The following is a 22,109-nucleotide window of genomic DNA, read 5'->3' on the forward strand; positions in this document are numbered from 1 at the left end:
TGGTCATCTGGAGTTTAGTGGGATTTGGAGAAGTGCAGGAAGTTTAGCGAGAATGGGACTAGTCCTCTTGAGTTCATGTTGTTTGCTGAGAATGGGCCTGATGCTCTTGAAATTTAGTGAGAATGGGCCTAGTCCTCCTCTAAAGTTTAGCTAGAATGGGCCCAGTCCTCTGGTGTTTAGTGAGAATGGGCCTAGTCCTCCTCTAAAGTTTAGCGAGAATGGGCCCAGTCCTCTGGGGTTTAGTGAGAATGGGCCTAGTGCTCCAGATTTAGTGAGGATGGACATAGTCTACTGGAATTTCGTGAGATTGGGCCGAGTCCTTTGGTGTTGAGTGAGAATGGGCCTAGTCCTCTGGAATTGAGTCAGAATGGGCCTAGTCCTCTCGAATACAATAGAAATGGGCCTACTCCTCTGGTGTTTAGTGTGAATGGGCCTAGTCCTCTGTAGTTCAAAGAGAATTGGCCTAGTCCTCTCGAATTCAATATGAGTTGGCCTGCTCCTCCGGAGTTTAGTGAGATTGGTCCTAGTCGTCTGGAATTGAGTGAGAATGTGCCTAATCCTGTGGAGTTTAGTCAGAATGGGCCTAGTCCTCTCAAATACAATAAGAATGGGCCTACACCTCTGGCGTTTAGTGAGAATGGGCCTAGTGCTGTGGATTTAGTGAGAACGGGCCTAGTCCTGTGGGGTGCAGTGTTAATTGGCCTAGTCCTTGGGGGTTATGTGAGAATGGGCCTGGTACTCTGTAGTTCAGTGAGATTGGGCCTAGTCCTGTTGAATTTAGTGAGAATGGGCCTAATCATCTGGAGTTTAGTGAGAATGGGCCTAGGCCTCTGGAGTACAGTGGGATTTGGAGAAGCGCAGAAAGTTTAGCGAGAATGGGCCTGGTCCTCTTGAGTTTATTGAGAATGAGCTTGGTCCTGTGGACTTTAGTGAGAATGGGCCTAGTCGTCTGGAGCGTTATGAGAATGGATTTAGTCCTTTAGAGTTTAGCGAGAAAGGGCCCAGTCCTCTGGGGTTTAATGAGAATGGACTGAGTGCTCAAGGCTTGGTGAGAATGGTGCTAGTCTTCTGGAGTTCAGTGAGTATGGGTGTAGTCCTCTGGAGTTTAGTGAGAATGGGCCTAGTCCTCTGGAGTTTAACGAGAATGGACTTAGTCCTTTGGAGTTTAGCGAGAATGGGCATAGTCCTCTGGGGTTTAGTGAGAATGGGTCTAGTGCTCAAGGTTTAGTGAGAATGGACCTAGTCTTCAGGAGTTTAGTGAGTATGGGTGTAGTCCTCTGGAGTTTAGTGAGAATGGCCATAGTCCTCTGGAGTTTATTCAGAATTGGCCTAGTCCTCTGCAATTCATTAAGAATGGGCCTACTCCTCTGTAGTTTAGTGAAATGGACCTGGTGTTATGGTGTTTGATGAGAATGGGCCTGATGCTTTTGAAATTTAGTGAGAATGGGCCTATTCCTCTTGGGTTTAGCGATAATGGGCCTCGTGCTCTGGGGTTTAGTGAGAATGGGCCTAGTCCTCCTCTAAAGTTTAGCGAGAATGGGCCCAGTCCTCTGGGGTTTAGTGAGAATGGGCCTAGTGCTCAAGATTTAGTGAGGATGGACATAGTCTACTGGAGTTTCATGAGATTGGGACGAGTCCTTTGGTGTTGAGTGAGATTGGTCCTAGTCCTCTGGAATTGAGTGAGAATGTGCCTAGTCCTGTGGAGTTTAGTCAGAATGGGCCTAGTCCTCTCGAATACAATAAGAATGGGCCTACACCTCTGGCGTTTAGTGAGAAGGGGCTAGTCCTCTGTAGTTGAGAGAGTATCGGCCTAGTCCTCTGGAGTTTAGTGAGAATGGACCTCGTCCTCTGCAGTTTAGTGAGAATGGGCCTAGTGCTGTGGGGTGCAGTATTAATGGGCCTTGTCCTCGGGTGTTATGTGAGAATGGGCCTGGTACTCTGTAATTCAGTAAGATGGGGCCTAGTCCTGTTGAATTTAGTGAGATGGGCCTAATCATCTGGAGTTTAGTGAGAATGGGCCTAGTGCTCAGAGGTTTAGTGAGAATGGGCCTAGTGCCCTGGAGTTTACTGAAAATGGGCCTAGTCCTGTGGAGTTTAGAGAAAATTGGCGTAGTTCAAGAAGTTTAGCGACAATGAACTTGTCCTCTGAGCTTTAGCGAGAATGGGCCACGTCCTGCAGAGTTTAGTCAGAATGGGCCTAGTGCTCTGGAGTTTAGCGACAATGGACCTAGTCCTTTGGAGTTTTGCGAGAATGGGCCCAGTGTTCTTGGCTTTTATTGAGAATGGGCCTAGTTGTCAGGGTTTAGCGAGAATGGAACTAGTCTATGGGACTTTAGTGAGAAGGGGCCTAGTCCTCTAGAGTTGTTTGAGAATGGGCTTAGTCCTCTGGAGTTTAGTGAGAATGGGCCTAGTCCTCTGGGGTTTAGTGAGAATGGGCCTAGTCCTCTGGGGTTTAGTGAAAATGGGCCTGGTCTTTTGGTGTTTAGTGAGATTGGGTCTAGTCCTTTGGGGATTATTGAGAAAGGTCTTAGTTCTCTGGAGTTTAGTGAGAATGTGCCTTGTCCTCTGGAGTTTAGTGAGAATGGGCCTAGACCTCTGGGGTTTAGTGAGAATGGGCCTGGTCTTTTGGTGTTTGGTGAGATTGGATCTAGTCCTTTGGGGTTTATTGAGAAAGGGCTTTGTTCTCTGGGGTATAGTGAGAATGGGCCTTGCCCTCTGGAGTTTAGTGAAAATGGGCATAGTGCTCGAAGTTTAGCGACAAGGGGCATTGTCCTCTAAATTTTAGCAACAATGGGCCTAGACTTGTGGAGTTTAGTCAGAATGGGCCTCATGCTCTTGAGTTTAGTGAGAATGGGCCTAGTCTACTGGGCATTAGTGAGAAGGGGCCAAGTCCTCTAGCGTTGAGTGAGAATGGGCCTAGTCCTCTGGAGTTTAGTCAGAATGGGCCTAGCCCTCTCGAATACAATAAGAATGGGTCTACTCCTATGGAGTTTAGTGAGAATGGGCCTAATCCTCAGCTGTTAAATGAAACTTTTCTGGTTCTGTGGAGTTTAGTAAGATTGGGCCTTGAGCTCTTGAAATTTGGTGAGAATGGGCCTGGTCCTCTGGGCTTTAGTGAGAATGGGCCTAGTGCTCAAGCTCTAGTGAGAATGGACCTAGTCTTCAGGAGTTTAGTGAGAATGGACATAGTCCTCTGGAGTTTAGCTAGAATGGGCCTAGTCCTCTGCAATTCATTAAGAATAGGCCTACTCCTCTGGAGTTCAGTGAAATGGGCATGGTGCTGTGGGGTTTGATGAGAATGGGCCTGGTGCTTTTGAAATTTAGTGAGAATGGGCCTAGTCCTCTGGGGTTTGGTGAGAATGGGCCTCCTGCTCTGGATATTAGTGAGAATGGGCCTAGTCCTCTGGATTTTAGTGAGAACGGGCCTAGTGATCTGGAGTTTAGTGAAAATAGGTCCAGTTCTGTGGAGTTCATTGAGAATGGACCGCGTCCTTTGGGGTTTAGTGAGAATGGGCCTAGCTCTCAAGGTTTAGCGAGAATGGACCTAGTCTACTGGAGTTTAATGAGAATAGCCTAGTCCTCCTCTAGAGCTGAGAGGGATGGGCCTCGTCCCCTGGAGTTTCGTGAGAATGGGCATAGTCCTCTTTAATACAATAAGAATGGGCCTACTCATCTGCAGTTTATTGCGAATGGGCCTAGTCCTCTGTAGTTGAGTGGGAATGGGCCGAGTCATCTGGAGTTTAGTGAGAATTGGCTTAGTCCTCTGGAGTTTAGTGAGATTGCACCTCTTGCTCTGGAGTTTAGTGAGAATGGGCCTACTCCTCTGGATTTAAGTGAAATGTGCCTGGTGCTGTGTAGTTTGATGAGAATGGGACTGATGCTCTTGAAATTTAGTGAGCGTTGGGCCTAGTCCTCTGAGGTTAAGCGAAAATGGGCCTCATGCTCTGGATTTAAATGAGAATGGGCCTAGTTCTCTGGAGTTTAGTGAGAATGGGCATAGTGCACGAAGTTTCGTGACAATGGACCTTGTCTTCTGGACTTTAGCAACAATGGCCCTAGTCATGCTGAGCTTAGTCTGAATGGGCCTAGTGCTCTGGAGTCAAGCGACAATGGACCTGGTCCTTTGGAGTTTAGTGAAAATGGGCCCAGTGCTCAGGGGTTTATTGAGAATGGGCCTAGTTCTAAGGATTAGTGAGAATGGACGTAGTCTACTGGACTTTAGTGAGAATGGGCCTAGTCGTCTAGAGTTGAGTGAGAATGGGCCTAGTCCTCTAGAGTTTAGTCAGAATGGGCCTAGTCCTCTTGAATAAAATAAGAATGGGCCTACTCATCTGGAGTTCAGTGAAAATAGGCATAGTCCTTTGGAGTTGAGTGAGAATGGGCCTAGTCCTCTGGGGTTTAGTCAGAATGGGCCTACTCCTCTCGAATTCAATAAGAATGAGCCTACTCCTCTGGTGCTTAGTGCAAATTTGCTGGTTATGTGGAGTTTGATGAGATTTGGCATCGTCCTCTTCAAATTTGGTGAAAATGGGCCTGGTCCTCTGGGCTTTAGTGAGAATGGGCCACGTGCTCAAGGTTCAGTGAGAATGGGCCTAGTCCACTGGAGTTTAGTGAGAATGGGCCTAGTGCTCTGGGGTTTAGTGAGAATGGGTCTAGTCCTGTGAAGTTCAGTGACAATGGGCCTAGTCCTTGGTAGTTTAGTGAGAATGGGCCTGGTACTCTGGAGTTTAGCGAGAACTTGCCTAGTTCTCTGGTGTTTAGTGAGAATGGGCGTATTCCTGTGTACTTCAGTAAGAATGGCGCTCATCTTCTGGGGTTTAATTAGAATGGGCCTAGTCCTCTGGAGTTTAGTGAGAATGGGCCTAGTGCTCTGAGGTTTAGTGAGAATGGGCCTAGTGCCCTGGAGTTTAGTGAAAATGGGCCTAGTCCTGTGGAGTTTAGAGAAAATTGGCGTAGTTCACGAAGTTTAGCGACAATGAACTTGTCCTCTGAGCTTTAGCGAGAATGGGCATCGTCCTGCGGAGTTTAGTCAGAATGGGTCTAGTGCTCTGGAGTTTAGCGACAATGGACCTAGTCCTTTGGAGTTTTGCGAGAATGGGCCCAGTGTTCTTGGCTTTTATTGAGAATGGGCCTAGTTGTCAGGGTTTAGCGAGAATGGAACTAGTCTACGGGACTTTAGTGAGAAGGGGCCTAGTCCTCTAGAGTTGTTTGAGAATGGGCTTAGTCCTCTGGGGTTTAGTGAAAATGGGCCTGGTCTTTTGGTGTTTAGTGAGATTGGGTCTAGTCCTTTGGGGATTATTGAGAAAGGTCTTAGTTCTCTGGAGTTTAGTGAGAATGTGCCTTGTCCTCTGGAGTTTAGTGAGAACGGGCCTAGACCTCTGGGGTTTAGTGAGAATGGGCCTGGTCTTTTGGTGTTTGGTGAGATTGGATCTAGTCCTTTGGGGTTTATTGAGAAAGGGCTTTGTTCTCTGGGGTATAGTGAGAATGGGCCTTGCCCTCTGGAGTTTAGTGAGAATGGGCATAGTGCTCGAAGTTTAGCGACAAGGGGCATTGTCCTCTAAATTTTAGCAACAATGGGCCTAGACCTGTGGAGTTTAGTCAGAATGGGCCTCATGCTCTTGGGTTTAGCGAGAATGGGCCTACTCTACTGGGCATTAGTGAGAAGGGGCCTAGTCCTCTAGCATTGAGTGAGAATGGGCCTAGTCCTCTGGAGTTTAGTCAGAATGGACCTAGCCCTCTCAAATACAATAAGAATGGGCCTACTCCTATGGAGTTTAGTGAGAATGGGCCTAGTCCTCAGGTGTTAAATGAGACTTTTCTGGTTCTGTGGAGTTTAGTAAGATTGGGCCTTGAGTTCTTGAAATTTGGTGAGAATGGGCCTGGTCCTCTGGGCTTTAGTGAGAATGGGCCACGTTCTCAAGGTTTAGTGAGAATGGGCCTAGTCCTCTGGAGTTTAGTCAGAATGGGCTTAGTCCTCTCGCATACAATAAGATTGGGCCTACCCCTCTGGAGTTTAGTGAGAATGAGCATAGTCCTCTGGCGTTTAGTGAACATTGGCCGAGTGCTCTGGACTTTAGTGAGAACGGGCCTAGTCCTGTGGGATTCAGTGTGAATGTGACTAGACCTGGCGGATTAGTGAGAATGGGCCTGGTACTCCCTAGTTTATTGAGCTTGGGACTAGTCCTGTTGAATTTACTGAGAATGTGCCTAGTCATCAGGAGTTTAGTGTGAGTGGGACTAGTCCTCTGGAGTTTATTGAGAATGGGCCTTTTGCTCTGGAGTTTAGTGATAATGGGCCTTGTCATCTGGAGTTTAATGAGAATGGGCCTAGTGAAGGAAGTTTAGCGAGAATGTGCCTAGTCCCCTTGAGTTGATTGAAAATGAGCTTGGTCCTCTGGAGTTTATTGAGAATGGACTTAGTCCTTTGGAGTTTAGTGAGAATGGGCCCAGTCCCCTGGGGTTTAGTGAGAATGGGCCTAGTGCTCAAGGTTTAGTGAGAATGGACCTAGTCTTCAGGAGTTCAGTGAGAATGGGTGTCGTCCTCTGGAGTTTAGTGAGAATGGACATATTCCTCTGGAGTTTAGTTAGAATGGGCCTAGTCTTCTGCAATTCATTAAGAATAGGCCTACTCCTCTGAAGTTTAGTGAAATGGGCATGGTGCTCTGGGGTTTGATGAGAATGGGCCTAGTCCTCTGGAGTTTAGTGAGAATGGGCCTCCTGCTCTGGATATTAGTGAGAATGGGCCTAGTCCTCTGGAGTTTAGTGAGAACGGGCCTAGTGATCTGGAGTTTAGTGAAAATAGGTCCAGTCCTGTGGAGTTCATTGAGAATGGACCGCGTCCTCTGGGTTTAGTGAGAATGGGCCTAGTTCTCAAGGTTTAGCAAGAATGATCCTGGTCTACTGGAGTTTAGTGAGAATAGCCTAGTCCTCCTCTAGAGCTGAGTGAAATGGGCCTCGTCCTCTGGAGTTTCATCAGAATGGGCGTAGTCCTCTTTAATACAATAAGAATGGGCCTACTCATCTGGAGTTTAGTGCGAATGGGCCTAGGCCTCTGTAGTTGAGTGGGAATGGGCCGAGACATCTGGAGTTTAGTGAGAATTTGCTTAGTCCTCTGGAGTTTAGTGAGAATGGGCCTACTCCTCTGCATTTAAGTGAAATGTGCCTGGTGCTGTGTAGTTTGATGAGAATGGGCCTGATGCTCTTGAAATTTAGTGAGCATTGGGCCTAGTCCTCTGAGGTTTAGCGAAAATGGGCCTCGCGCTCTGGATTTTAATGAGAATGGGCCTAGTCCTCTGGAGTTTAGTGAGAATGGGCATAGTGCATGAAGTTTAGCGACAATGGACCTTGTCCTCTGGACTTTAGCAACAATGGCCCTAGTCATGCTGAGCTTAGTCTGAATGGGCCTAGTGCTCTGGAGTTTAGCGACAATGGACCTAGTCCTTTGAATGGGCCTAGTTCTCTCGAATACAATAAGAATAGTCCTACTCCACTGGAGTTTAGTGAGAATAGGCATAGTCCTCTGGAGTTGAGTGAGAATGGGCCTAGTCCTCTGGGGTTGAGTCAGAATGGGCCTACTCCTCTCGAATTCAATAAGAATGGGCCTACTCCTCTGGTGTTTAGCGAGAATTTGCTGGTTCTGTGGAGTGTGATGAGATTGGGCATTGTGCTCTTGAAATTTGCTGAGAATGGGTCTGGTCCTCTGGGCTTTAGTGAGAATGGGCCTAGTCCTCTGGAGTTTAGTGAGAACGGGCTTAATGCGCTGGAGTTTATTGAGAATGGGAATAGTCCTGTGCAGTTCAGTGAGAATGGGCCTAGTCCTTGCGGGTTTAGTGAGAATGGGCCTGGTACTCTGGAGTTTAGTGAGATTGTGCTAGTCCTATTCAATTTAGTGAGAATGGACCTAGTCATCTGGTGTTTAGTGAGAATGGGCCTAGTCCTCTGGAGTTTAGTGAGAATGGGCCTCTTGCTCTGGAGTTTAGTGAGACTGGGCCTAGCCCTCTGGAATTTAATGAGAACATGCCTAGTGCTCTGGAGTTTAGTGAGAATGGGCGTATTGCTGTGGAGTTCAGTGAGAATGGCCCTAGTCCTCTGGGGTTTAATGTGAATGGGCCTAGTCTTCTGGAATTTAGTGAGAACATGCCTTGTGCTCTGGAGTTTTGTGAGGATGGGCATATTCCTGTGTACTTCAGTGAGAATGGCTCTCGTCCTCTGGGGTTTAATTAGAATGGGCATAGTCCTCTGGGTTTAGTGAGAATGGGCCTGGTACTCTGAGGCTTAGTAAGAATGGACCTATTGTCCTGGAGTTTAGTGAGAATTGGCCTAGACCTGTGGAAGTTAGTGAAAATTGGCCTAGTGCACGAAGTTTAGCGACAATGGCCTTGTCCTCTGAACTTTAGCGAGAATGGGCCTAGTCCTGCGGAGTTTAGTCAGAGTGGGCCTAGTGCTCTGGTGTTTAGCGACAATGGACCTAGTCCTTTGGAGTTTAGCAAGAATGGGGCCAGTGCTCTGGTGTTTAGTGTGAATGGGCCTAGTTCTCAAGGTTTAGTGAGAATGGACCTAGTACTCTGGATTTTAGAGGGATTGGGCCTAGGCCTCTGAGGTATAGTGAGAATTAGCCTAGCCCTCTGCCTTTTAGTGAGAATGGGCCTAGTGCTCTGGAGTTCAGTTAGAATAGGCCTGGTACTCTTGAAATTTAGTTAGAATGGGACTAGTCCTCTGAGGTTTAGTGAGAATGGGCCTAGCCCTCTGGTTTTTAGTGAGAATGGGCATGGTGCTCAGGAGGTTAGTGAGATTGGGCCTGGTCCTCCGGTGTTTAGTGAGAATGGGCTTAGTTTTATAGAGTTTAGTGAGAATGGGCCTAGTCCTCTGGTGTTTAGTGAGGATGGGCCTAGTGTTCTGAAGTTTAGTGAGAATTGGTGTAGTGCTCGAAGTTTAGCGGGAATGGGCCTAGTCCTCTGGAGTTTAGTGAGAATGTACCTAGTCCTCTAGAGTTGAATGAGAATGTGCCTCTTTCTTTGGTGTTTAGTCAGAATGGGCCTAGTCCTCTCGAATACAATAAGAATGGGATTACTCCTCTAGAATTTAGTAAGAATGGGCCTAGTCATCTGGAGTTTAGTGAGAATGGGCCTAGTACTCTGGGGTTTAGTGAGATTGGGACTAGTCCTGTTGAATTTGGTGAGAATGGGCCTAGTCCTCTGGAGTTTAGTCAGAATTGGCGTTTTGCTCTGGAGTTTAGTGAGAATGGGCCTAGTCATCTGGAGTTTAACAAGAATGGACTTAGTCGTTTGGAGGTTAGCGAGAATGGGCCCATTCCTCTGGGGTTTAGTGAGAATGGGCTTAGTGCTCAAGGTTTAGTGAGAATGGACCTAGTCTTCAAGAATTTAGTGGGAATGGGTGTAGTCCTCTGGAGTTTAGTGAGAATGGGCATAGTCCTCTGGAGTTTAGTCAGAATTGGCCCAGTCCTCTGGAATTCATTAAGAATGGACCTACTCCTCCGGATTGAAGTGAAATGTGCCTGGTGCTGTAGAGTTTGATGAGAATGTGTGTGATCCTCTTGAAATTTAGTGAGCATTGGGCCTATTCATCCAAAGTTTAGCGAGAATGGGCCTCGTGCTCTGGATTATAATGAGAATGGGCCTAGCCCTCTGGGGTTTAGTGAGAATTGGCATAGTGCACGACGTTTAGATACAATGGACCTTGTCCTGCTGAGCTTAGTCAGAATGGGCCTTGTGCTCTGGAGATTAGTCAGAATGGGCCTAGTCGTCTCGAATACAATAAGAATGGTCCTACTCCTCTGGAGTTTAGTGAGAATTTGCTGGTTCTGTGGAGTTTGATAAGATTGGGCGTCGTGCTCTTGAAATTTGGTGAGAATAGGCTTGGTCCTCTGGGCTTTAGTGATAATGGGCCACGTGCTCAAGGTTTAATGAGAATGGGCCTAGTCCTCTGGAGTTTAGTGACAACGGGCCTAGTGCTCTGGAGTTTATTGAGAATGGGCCTAGTCTTGTGCAGTTCAGTGAGAATTGGTCTAGTCCTCGGGGGTTTAGTGAGAATGGGCCTTGTACTCTGGAGTTTAGTGAGATTGTGCTAGTCCTATTCAATTTAGTGAGAATGGACCTAGTCATCTGGAGTTTAGTGAGAATGGGCCTAGTACTCTGAGGTTAAGTGAGAATGGGCCTAGTGTCCTGAAGTTTAGTGAGAATGGGCCTAGTCCTGTGGAATTTAATGAAAATTGGCCTAGTGCACGAAGTTTAGCGACAATGTCCTTGTCCTCTGAACTTTAGCGAGAATGGGCCTAGTCCTGCTAAGTTTAGTCAGAATGGGCCTAGTGCTCTGGTGTTTAGTGAGAATGGACCTAGTCCTTTGGAGTTTGGCGAGAATGGGGCCAGTGCTCTGGTGTTTAGTGCGAATGGGCCTAGTTCTCAAGGTTTAGTGAGAATGGACCTAGCACTCTGGATTATAGAGGGATTGGGCCTAGGCCTCTGAGGTATAGTGAGAATTGGCCTAGCACTCTGCCTTTTAGTGAGAATGGGCCTAGTACTCTGGAGATCAGTTAGAATAGGCCTGGTACTCTTGAAATTTAGTGTGAATGGGCCTAGTCCTCTGGTTTTTAGTGAGAATGGGCCTAGTGCTCAGGAATATAGTGGGATTGGGCCTTGTCCTCTGGCGTTGAGCGAGAATGGGCCTGTTCCTCTGGAGTTTAGTGAGATTTTGCCTAGCCCTCTGGTGTTTAGTGAGAATGGGCTTAATTTTCTGGAGTTTTTGTGAGAATAGGCGTTGTCCACTGGAGTTTAGTGAGAATCGGCCTAGTGCTCGAAGTTTAGCTAGAATGGGGACAGTCCTCTAGAGTTGAGTGAGAATGGGCCTTGTCTGCTTGAGCTTAGTAAGAATGGGCCTAGTCCTCTGGGGTTTCATGAGGATGGGCCTAGTCCTCTGGAATTTAGTGAGAATGGGCCTAGTGCTCTGGAATTTAGTGAGAATGGGCCTAGTCCTGCTCAGTTCAGTTAGAATGGGCCTAGAACTCGGGAGTTTAGTGAGAATGGGCCTGGTACTCTAGAGTTTAGTGAGATTGTGCTAGTCCTATTCATTTTAGTGAGAATGGACCTAGTCATCTGGAGTTTAGTGAGAATGGGCCTAGTCCTCTGGAATATAGTGAGAATGGGACCCTTGCTCTGGAGTTTAGTGAGACTGGGCCTAGTCCTCTGGAATTTAGTGAGAACATGCCTAGTGCTCTGGAGTTTAGTGAGAATGGACGTATTGCTGTGGAGTTCAGTAAGAATGGCCCTAGTCCTCTGGGGTTTAATGTGAATGGGCCTAGTCCTCTGAAATTTAGTGAGAACGTGCCTAGTGCTCTGGAGTTTAGTGAGAATGGCCGTATTCCTCTGTACTTCAGTGAGAATGGCCCTCGTCCTCTGGGTTTAATTAGAATGGGCCTAGTCCTCTGGAGTTTAATGAGAATGTACCTAGTGCTCTGAGGTTTAGTGAGAATGGGCCAAGTGCCCTGGAGTTTAGTGAGAATGGTCCTAGTCCTGTGGAGTTTAGTGGAAATTGGCCTAGTGCACGAAGTTTAGCGACAATGGCCTTGTCCTCTGAACTTTAGCGAGAATGGGCCTCGTCCTGCTGAGTTTAGTCAGGATGTGCCTAGTGCTCTGGAGTTTAGCGACAATGGACCTAGTCCTTTGGAGTTTAGCAAGAATGGGCCCAATGCTCTGGTGTTTAGTGTGAATGGGTCTAGTTCTCAAGGTTTAGCGCAGAATGGACCTAGTCTACTGGACTTTAGTGAGAATGTGCCGAGTCCTCTAGAGTTGAGTGAGAATGTGCCTCTTTCTTTGGTGTTTAGTCAGAATGGGCCTAGTCCTCTCGAATACAATAAGAATGGGCTTACTCCTCTAGATTTTAGTGAGAATGGGCCCAGTCCATTGGAGTTGAATGAGAATCGGCCTTGTCCTCTGGAGTGTGGTGAGAATGGGCCTAGTCCTTTGAGTTTTAGTGAGAATGGGCTGAGTCTCCTGGAGTTTAGTTCGAATGGAGGTCGTCCTGTGGAGTTTCATGAGAATGGGCCTCATGCTCTTGCAATTCAGTGAGAATGAACCTAGTCATCTTACTTTAATGAGAATGGGCCGAACCCTCTGATTTTTAATGAAAGTGGGCCCAGTGCTCAGGAGTTTAGTGAGATTGGGCATGGTCCGCTGGAGTTGAATGAGAATGGGCCTGTTCCTCTGGACTTTAGTGAGATGGGGCCTAGTCCTCTGGGGTTTAGTGAGAATGGGCTTAGTTTTCTGGAGTTAAGTGAGAATGGGCCTTGTCCACTGGTGTTTAGTGAGAATGGGCCTAGTGCTTGAGGTTTATAGAGAATGGGCACAGTCCTCTGGAGATAGTGAGAGTGGGTCTAGTCCCTGGAGTTTAGTTAGAATGGGCCTAGTGCTCTGGAGTTTAGTGAGAATCGGTCTAGCGCTCTGGAGTTTAGTGAGAATTTGGCTAGTCCTGTGGAGCTTAGTGATAATGGGCCTCGTCCTCTGGAGTTTAGTGAAAATGGGTCTAGTCCTCTGGAGTTTAGTGAGAATGGAACTAGACTTCTGGAGTTTAGTGAGAATGGAACTTGTCCTCTGGAGTTTAGTGAGAATGGGCCTCGTGCTCAAAGTTTAGTGAGAATGGGCACAGTCCTCTGGAGTTTAGTGAGAATGGGCCAATTTCTCAGTGGCTTATTGAGATAAGGCCTAGTCCTATAGAATTTAGCAAGAATGTGCTGAGTGCTCTGGAGTTTAGTGAGAATGGGCCTTGTCAACTGGAGCTTATTGAGAATGGGCCTAGTGCTCGAGGTGTAGCGAGAATGGGCACAGTCCACTGGCTTTTAGTGAGAATGTGCCTAGTACTCTGGAGTTTAGTGAGAATGGGCCTAGTCCTCTGGTGTTTAGTGAGGATGTGCCTCGTGCTCTGGACTTTAGTGAGAATGGAACAGTCCTCTGGAGTTTAGTGAGAATTGGCATAGTCCTCTGGGGCTTGGTGAGAATGGGCATAGTCCTTGGAGTTTAGCGAGAATGGGCCTAGTCCTCTGGTGTTTAGTGAGGATGTGCCTCGTGCTCTGGACTTTAGTGAGAATGGAACAGTCCTCTGGAGTTTAGTGAGAATTGGCATAGTCCTCTGGGGCTTGGTGAGAATGGGCATAGTCCTTGGAGTTTAGCGAGAATGGGCCTAGTGCTCTGAGGTTTAGTGAGAATGGGCATAGTCCTTGGAGTTCAGTGAGAATGGGCCTAGTCTTCTGGACTTTAGTGAGAATGGTCCAAGAGCTCTGGAGTTTAGTGAGTATGGGCCTTATCCAGTGGACGTTCATGACAATGGGCCTCAGGCTCTGGAAATTTCGTGAGAATGGGCCTAGTCCTCTGGGGTTTCTTGAGAATGGGCCTAGTCCTCAGGTGTTAAGTGAGAATGGGTCGAGTGCTCTGGAGTTTAGTGAGACTGGTCCTGTTCCTCTGCAGTTTAGTGAGATTTGGCCTAGTCCTCTGGGTTTTAGAGAGAATAGGCTTAGTTCGCTGGAAATTAGTCAGAATGGGCCTTGACCTCTGGAGTTTAGGGAGAATGGGCCTAGTGCTGGAAGTTTAGTGAGAATGGATCAAGTCCTCTGTAGTTTAGTGAGAATGGAACTAGTCTTCTGGAGTTTAGTGAAAATGGGGCTGGTCCTCTGGACTTTAGTGAGAATGGACATAGTGCTCAAGGTTTAGCGAGAACGGACCTAGTATTTTGGAGTTTAGTGAAAATGTGTCTAGTCCTCTGGAGTTTAGTGAGAATGGAACAAGTCTTCTGGAGTTTAGTGAGAATGGACCTAGTCCTCTGGAGATTAGTGAGATTGGGCCTAGTCCTCTGAGGTTTAGTCAGATAGGGCCTAGCCCTTGGAGTGTAGTGAGAATGGGCCTAGTGCACTGGAGTATAGTGAGAATGGGCTGAGTGCTCTGGAATGAAGTGTGAATTGGCCTGGTGCTCTAGGGTTTAGTGAAAATCGGCCTAGTCCTCTGGTGTTAAGTGAGAATGGGCCTAGTGCTCAGGAGTTTAGTGAGATTGGGCCTTGTCCTCTGGAGATTAGTGGGAAATTTGCCTAGTCCTCTGGAAATTAGTGGGAATGGGCCTAGTCCTCTGAGGTAGTGAGATAGGGTCTAGCCATTGGAGTGTAGTGAGAATGGGCCTAGTGCACTGGAGTTCAGTGAGAATGGACATAGTGCTCTGGAGATAAGTGACATTGGGCCTTGTCCTCTGGAGTTGAGTGAGAATGGGCATGTTCCTCTGCTGTTTAGTGAGATTGGGCCTTGTCCTCAGGGGTTTAGAGAGAATAGGCTTAGTTCTCTGGAAATTAGTGAGAATGGGCCTTGTCCTCTGGAGTTTAGGGAGAATGGGCCTAGTGCTGGAAGTTTAGTGAGAACGGGTCTAGTGCTCTGGAGTTTAGTGAGAATGGGCCTCATCCTCTGGAGTTTAGTGAAAATGGGTCTAGTCCTCTGGAGTTTAGTGAGAATGGAACTAGACTTCTGGAGTTTAGTGAGAATGGAACTTGTCCTCTGGAGTTTAGTGAGAATTGGTCTCGTGCTCAAAGTATAGCGAGAATGGGCACAGACCTCTGGAGTTTAGTGAGAATGGGCCAATTTCTCAGAGGCTTATTGAGATAGGGCCTAGTCCTATGGAATTTAGCAAGAATGTGCTGAGTGCTCTGGAGTTTAGTGAGAATGGGCCTTGTCAACTGGAGCTTATTGAGAATGGGCCTAGTGCTCGAGGTTTAGCGTGAATGGGCACAGTCCACTGGCTTTTAGTGAGAATGTGCCTAGTACTCTGGAGTTTAGTGAGAATGGGCCTAGTCCTCTGGTGTTTAGTGAGGATGTGCCTCGTGCTCTGGAGTTTAGTGAGAATGGAACTAGTCCTCTGGAGTTTAGTGAGAATGGGCCTCGTGCTCAAAGTTTAGCTAGAATGGGCACAGTCCTCTGGTGTTTAGTGAGAATTGGCCGAGTCCTCTGGGGCTTGGTGAGAATGGGCATAGTCCTTGGAGTTTAGCGAGAATGGGCCTAGTCCTCTGAGGTTTAGTGAGAATGGGAATAGTCCTTGGAGTTTAGCGAGAATGGGCCTAGTCCTCTGAGGTTTAGTGAGAATGGGAATAGTCCTTGGAGTTTAGTGAGGATGGGCCTAGTCCTGTGGAGTTCAGTGAGAATGGGCCTAGTCTTCTGGACTTTAGTGAGAATGGTCCGAGTGCTCTGGAGTTTAGTGAGTATGGGCCTTGTCCAGTGGAGTTTCATGACAATGGGCCTCAGGCTCTTGAAATTTCGTGAGAATGGGCCTAGTCCTCTGGGGTTTCTTGAGAATCGGCCTAGTCCTCAGGTGTTAAGTGAGATTGGGTCGAGTGCTCTGGAGTTTAGTGAGAATGGGCCTAGTCCTCTGGTGTTTAGTGAGGATGTGCCTCGTGCTCTGGAGTTTAGTGAGAATGGAACTTGTCCTCTGGAGTTTAGTGAGAATGGGCCTCGTGCTCAAAGTTTAGCTAGAATGGGCACAGTCCTCTGGAGTTTAGTGAGAATTGGCCTAGTCCTCTGGGGCTTGGTGAGAATGGGCATAGTCCTTGGAGTTTAGCGAGAATGGGCCTAGTCCACTGAGGTTTAGTGAGAATGGGCATAGTCCTTGGAGTTTAGTGAGGATGGGCCTAGTCCTGTGGAGTTCAGTGAGAATGGGCCTAGTCTTCTGGACTTTAGTGAGAATGGTCCGAGTGCTCTGGAGTTTAGTGAGTATGGGCCTTGTCCAGTGGAGTTTCATGACAATGGGCCTCAGGCTCTTGAAATTTCGTGAGAATGGGCCTAGTCCTCTGGGGTTCCTTGAGAATCAGCCTAGTCCTCAGGTGTTAAGTGAGAATGGGTCGAGTGCTCTGGAGTTTAGTGAGAATTGGCCTGTTCCTCTGCAGTTTAGTGAGATTTGGCTTAGTCCTCTGGGTTTTAGAGAGAATAGGCTTAGTTCTCTGGAAATTAATGAGAATGGGCCTTGACCTCTGGAGTTTAGGGAGAATGGGCCTAGTGCTGGAAGTTTAGTGAGAATGGGTCAAGCCCTCTGGAGTTTAGTGAGAATGGGCCTCATCCCCTGGAGTTTAGTGAAAATGGTCCTAGTGATCTGGAGTTTAGTGAGAATGGAACTAGTCTTCTGGAGTTTAGTGAGACTGGAACTCGTCCTCTGGAGTTTAGTGAGAATGGGCCTAGTGCTCAAAGTTTAGCGAGAATGGGCACAGTCCTCTGGAGTTTAGTGAGAATGGGCCAATTTCTCAGAGGCTTAGATGAGATAGGGCCTAGTCCTATGGAGTTTAGCGAGAATGTGCTGAGTGCTCTGGAGTTTAGTGAGAATGGGCTTAGTGCCCAGGAGATTTGTGAGAAAGGGCCAAGTCCTGTGGAGTTCAGTTAGGGGGCTCAGTCCTCTGGAGTATAGTGAGAATGGGTCTAGTACTCCGGAGTTTATTGAGAATTGGCTTAGTCCTCTGGTGTTTAGTGAGGATGGGCCTCGTGCCCTGGGGTTTAGTGAGAATGGAACTTGTCCTCTGGAGTTTAGTGAGAATGGGCCTAGTGCTCAAAGTTTAGCGAGAATGGGCACAGTCCTCTGGAGTTTAGTCAGAATGGGCCTAGTACCCTGGGGATTAGTGAGAATGGACCTTCTCCTCTGGAGATTAGTGAGAAAGGGCCTAGTCCCCTGGGGTTTAGTGAGAATGGGCCTAGTGCTCTGGAGTTTAGTGAGAATTTGCCTCGTCCTATGGAGCTCCGTGAGAATGGGCCTAGTCCTCTCGAGTTTAGTGAGAGTGGGTCGAATGCTCCGGAGATTAGTGAGAATGGGCCTATTCCTGTGGAGTTTGATGAGAATGGGCCTGGTATTCTGGAGTTTAGTGAGAATGGGCCTTGTCCTCTGAGGTTTAGTGAGAATGGGCATGGTCCAGTGCACTTTAGTGAGATTGGACACATCCGCTGGGGTTTCAAATTGGCTAAATTCCCTGGGGTTTAGTGAGAATGGGCCTAAACCGCTGGAGTTTAGTGAGAATGGGCCTAGTCCTCTGCAGTTTAGTGAGAATGGGCCTCGTGCTCAAAGTTTAGCTAGAATGGGCACAGTCCTCTGGAGTTTAGTGAGAATGGGCCTAGTCCTCTGGGGCTTAGTAAGAATGGGCCGAGACCTCTGGAGTTTAGTGAGAATGGGCATAGTCTTCTGTGGTTTAGTGAGAATGGGCATAGTCCTTGTAGTTTAGTGAGTATTGGCCTAGTGCTCTGGAGTTTAGTGAGGATGGGCCGAGTCCTGTGGAGTTCAGTGGGAATAGGCCTAGTACTCTGGACTTTAGTGAGAATGGCTCGAGTGCTCTGGAGTTTAGTGAGTATGGGCCTTGTCCTGTAGAGTTTCACAACAATGGGCCTCATGCTGTTGAAATTTCGTGAGAATTGGCCTAGTCCTCTGGGGTTTCTTGAGAATCGGCCACGTCCTCTGGTGTTAAGTGAGAATGGGCCGAGTGTTCTGGAGTTTAGGGAGAATGGGCATGTTCCTCTGCAGTTTAGTGAGATTTGGCCTAGTCCTCTGGGGTTTAGAGAGAATAGGCTTAGTTCTCTGGAAATTAGTCAGAATGGGCCTTGTCCTCTGGAGTTTAGGGAGAATAGGCCTAGTGCTGGAAGTTTAGTGAGAATGGGTCTAGCCCTCTAGAGTTTAGTGAGAATGGGCCTCGTCCTCTGGAGTTTAGTGAAAATGGGTCTAGTGATCTGGAGTTTAGTGAGAATGGAACTAGTCTTCTGGAGTTTAGTGAGAATGGAACTTGTCCTCTGGAGTTTAGTGAGAATGGGCACAGTCCTCTGGAATTTAATGTGAATGGGCCAATTTCTCAGAGGCTTTTTGAGATAGGGCCTAGTCCTATGGAATTTAGCAAGAATGTGCTGAGTGCTCTGGAGTTTAGTGAATATTTGCCTAGTCCTCTCGGGTTTAGTGCTAATGGGCCGAGTGCTCTGGCGTTTAGTGAAAATGGGCGTAGTCCTGTGGAGTTTCATGAGAATGGGCCTCGTGCTCTTGAAATTTAGTGAGAATGGGTCTATTCCACGGGGGTTTAGTGAGAATGGGCCTAGTCCTCTGGTGTTTACTGAGTTTGGGCCAGGTCCACTGGGGTTTAGAGATAATGGGATTAGTTCTCTGGAGTTTATTGAGAATGGGCCTTGTCCTGTGGAGTTCAGTGAGAATGGGCCTAGTTCTCTGGGGTTTAGTCAGATTGGGCCTACTCCTCTGGGGTTTACTGCGTAAGCGCTGTCTTCTCTGGCGTTTAGACGGCATAGTCCTTGTAGTCTGGAGTTTAGTGGGAATAGGCCTAATGCTCGAAGGTTAGCGAGAATGGGCATGGTCCTCTGGAGTTTAGCAAGAATGGGCCTAGTCCTATGGAGTGTAGCGAGAGTGTGCCAAGTGCTCTGACGTTTAGTGAGAATGGGCTTAGTGCCCTGGAGTTTAGTGAGAATGGGCATAGGGCCCTGGAGTTTAATGAGAATGGGCCTAGTGCCCTGGAGTTTAGTCAGAATCGGCCTAGTGCCCAGGCGTTTAGTGAGAATGGGCCTAGTCCTGTGGAGTTCAGTCAGAATGTGCTTAGTCCTCTGGGGTTTAGTGAGAATGGACCTACTCCTCTGGAGATAAGTGAGAATGGGCCGAGTCCTGTGGAGTTCAGTGAGAATGGGCCTAGTCCTCTCGAGTTTAGTGAGAATGGGCCTAGTTCTCTGGAGTTTAGTGAGAATGGGACTGTCCCACTGCACTTTAGTGAGATTGGTCCTTTTCCTCTAGGGTTTAGTGAGAAGTGGCTAAGTTCTCTGGGGCTTAGTGAGAATGGGCCTAAAAATCTGGAGTTTAGTGAGAATGGGCCTAGTCCATGGAGTTTAGTGAGAATGAGCCTAGTGCTCTGGAATTAAGTGTGAATTGGCCTGGTGCTCTGGAGTTTATTGAGAAAGGGCTTGGTCCTCTGCACTTTAGTGAGATTGGGCCTTGTCATCTAGGGTTTAGTGAGATTGGGGTAAATTCTCTGTGGCTTAGTGAGAATGGGCCTAGTACTCTGGAGTTTAGTGACAATGGGCCTAGTGCTCTAGAGTTCAGTGAGAATGGGCCTAGAGCTCTGGTGTTTAATGAGGATGGGCCGAGTGCTTTGGAATTTAGTAAGAATGGGCGTAGTGCTCTAAGTTTAGCGGGGATGGGCACAGTCCTCTGGAGTTTAGTGAGAATGGGCCAATTTCTCTGGAATTTAGTGAGAATGGGTCGAATACTGTGGAGTTCAGTGAGAATGGGCCTAGTCCTCTGGAATTTGGTGCTAATGGGGCGAGTGCTCTGGCGTTTAGTGAAATTGGGCGTAGTCCTCTGGAGTTTCATGAGATGGGCCTCGTGCTCTTGAAATTTAATCAGAATGGGCCTATTCCACGGGGGTTTAGTGAGAATGGGCCTAGTCCTCTGGTGTTTGGTGATATTGGGCCAAGTCCACCGGTGTTTAGTGATAATCGGATTAGTTCTCTGGAGTGTAGTGAGAATGGGCCTTGTTCTCAGGAGCTTAGTCAGAATGGGCCTTGTCCTGTGGAGTTCAATGAGAATGGGCCTAGTTCTCTGGGGGTTAGTCAGATTGGGCCTACTCCTCTGGGGTTTAGTGAGAAAGCGCTCACTTCCCTGGCATTTAGACGGAATGGGCCTTGTAGTCTGGAGTTTAGTGGGAATAGGCCTAATGTTCGAAGTTTAGCGAAAATGGGCATGGTCCTCTGGAGTTTAGCAAGAATGGGCCTAGTCCTATGGAGTTTAGCGAGAACGTGCCGAGTACTCTGAAGTTTAGTGAGAATGGGCTTAGTGCCCTGGAGTTTAGTGAGAATGGGCATAGGGCTCTGGAGTTTAATCAGAATGGGGCTAGTGCCCTGGAGTTTAGTCAGAATCGGCCTAGTGCCCAGGCGTTTAGTGAAAATAGACCTAGTCGTGTGGAGTTCAGTGAGAATGGGCTTAGTCCTCTGGGGTTTAGCGAGAATGGACCTACTCCTCTGGAGATAAGTGAGAATGGGCCTAGTCCGGTGGAGTTCAGTGAGAATGGGCCTAAACATCTCGGGTTTAGTGAGAATGGGCCTCATGCTCTGGAGTTTAGTGAGAATGGGCCTGGGTCACTGCACTTTAGTGAGATTAGTCTTCTTCCTCTGGGGTTTAGTGAGAAGGGGCTAAGTTCTCTGGGGCTTAGAGTGAATGGGCCTAGACCTCTGGAGTTTAGTGAGAATGGGCCTAGTCCTCTGGTGTTTAATGAGGATGGACCGAGTGCTTTGAAGTTTAGTGAGAATGGGCCTAGTCCTCTGGAGTTTAGTGATAATGTGCCCAGTCCTATGGAGTTTAGTGGGAATGGGCCTCATCCTCTGGACTTCAGTAGGAATGGGCCAATTATCTGGAGTTTATACAGAATGGGCCTGGTCATGTGGAGTTTGATAAGAATGGGCCTCGTGCTCTTGAAATTTAGTGAAAATGGGCATAGTCCTCTGGGGTTTAGTGAGAGTGCGACTAGTGCACTGGTGTTTTGTGAGAATGGGCCTAGCCCTCTGGAGTGTAAAGTGAATGGGCGTAGTCCTCTGAGGTTTAGTGAGATAGGGCCTAGCCCTTGGAGTTTAGTCAGAATGGGCCTTGTCCTGTGGATTTCAATGAGAATGGGCCTAGTTCTCTGGGGTTAGTCAGATTGGGCCTACTCCTCTGGCGTTTAGTGAGAAAGCGCAGACTTTCTGGCGTTTAGACGGAATGGGCCTTGTAGTCTGCAGTTTAGTGGGAATAGGCCTAATGCTCGAAGTTTAGTGAGAATGCGCTTGGTCCTCTGGAGTTTAGCAAGAATGTGCCTAGTCCTGTGGAGTTTAGCGAGAATGTGCAGAATGCTCTGAAGTTTAGTGAGAATGGGCTTAGTGCCCTGGAGTTTAGTGAGAATGGGCATAGGGCTCTGGAGTTTAATGAGAATGGGCCTAGTGCTCTGTTGTTTAGTCAGAATCGGCCTAGTGCCCAGGCGTTTAGTGAGAATGGGCCTGGTCCTGTGGAGTTCAGTGGGAATGGGCCTAGTTCTCTCGAGTTGAAAGAGAATGGGCCTAGTGCTCTGGAGTTTAGTGAGAATGGGACTGGCCCACTGTACTTTAGTGAGATTGGTCCTCTTCCTCTGGTGTTTAGTGCGAAGTGGCTAAGTTCTCTGGGGCTTAGTGAGAATGGGCCTAAAACTCTGGAGTTCAGTGAGAATGGGCCTAGTCCTTGGAGTTTAGTGAGAATGAGCCTAGTGCTCTGGAATTAAGTGTGAATTGGCCTGGTGCTCTGGAGTTTATTGAGAATGGGCTTGGTCCTCTGCACTTTAGTGAGATTGCGCCTCGTCATCTAGGGTTTAGTGAGAATGGGCTAAGTTCTCTGTGGCTTAGTGAGAATGGGCCTAGTCCTCTGGAGTTTAGTGACAATGGGCCTAGTCCGCTAGAGTTTAATGAGAATGGGACTAGTCCTCTGGTGTTTAATGAGGATGAGCCTGTTGCTCAGGAGTTCAGTGAGAATGGGCCTAGTCATCTGGAGTGTAGTGAGAATGGCCCTAGCCCTCTGATGTTTAGTGAGATAGGGCCTAGTCCTTGGAGTTTAGTCAGAATGGGCCTTGTCCTGTGGAGTTCAATGAGAATGGGCGTAGTCCTCTGGGGTTTAGTCAGATTGGGCCTACTTCTCTGGCGTTTAGTGAGAAAGTGCTGACTTCCCTGGCATTTAGACGGAATGGGCGTGTAGTCTGGAGTTTAGTGGGAATAGGCCTAATGCTCGAAGTTTAGCGAGAATGGGCATGGTCCTCTGGAGTTTAGCAAGAATGGGCCTAGTCGTTTGGAGTTTAGCAAGAATGTGCCGAGTGCTCTGAAGTTTGGTGAGAATGGGCTTAGTGCCCTGGAGTTTAGTGAGAATGGGCATAGGGTTCTGGAGTTTAATGAGAATGGGCCTAGTGCTCTGTTGTTTAGTCAGAATCGGCCTAGTGCCCAGGCGTTTAGTGAGAATGGGCCTAGTCCTGTGGAGTTCAGTGAGAATGGGCTTAGTCCTCTGGGGTTTAGTGAGAATGGACCTACTCCTCTGGAGATAAGTGAGAATGGGCCTAGTCCTGGGGAGTT

This window comes from Cetorhinus maximus, unplaced genomic scaffold, assembly GCF_964194155.1.
Source record: "Cetorhinus maximus unplaced genomic scaffold, sCetMax3.hap1.1 HAP1_SCAFFOLD_226, whole genome shotgun sequence".
NCBI lineage: Eukaryota > Metazoa > Chordata > Chondrichthyes > Lamniformes > Cetorhinidae > Cetorhinus > Cetorhinus maximus.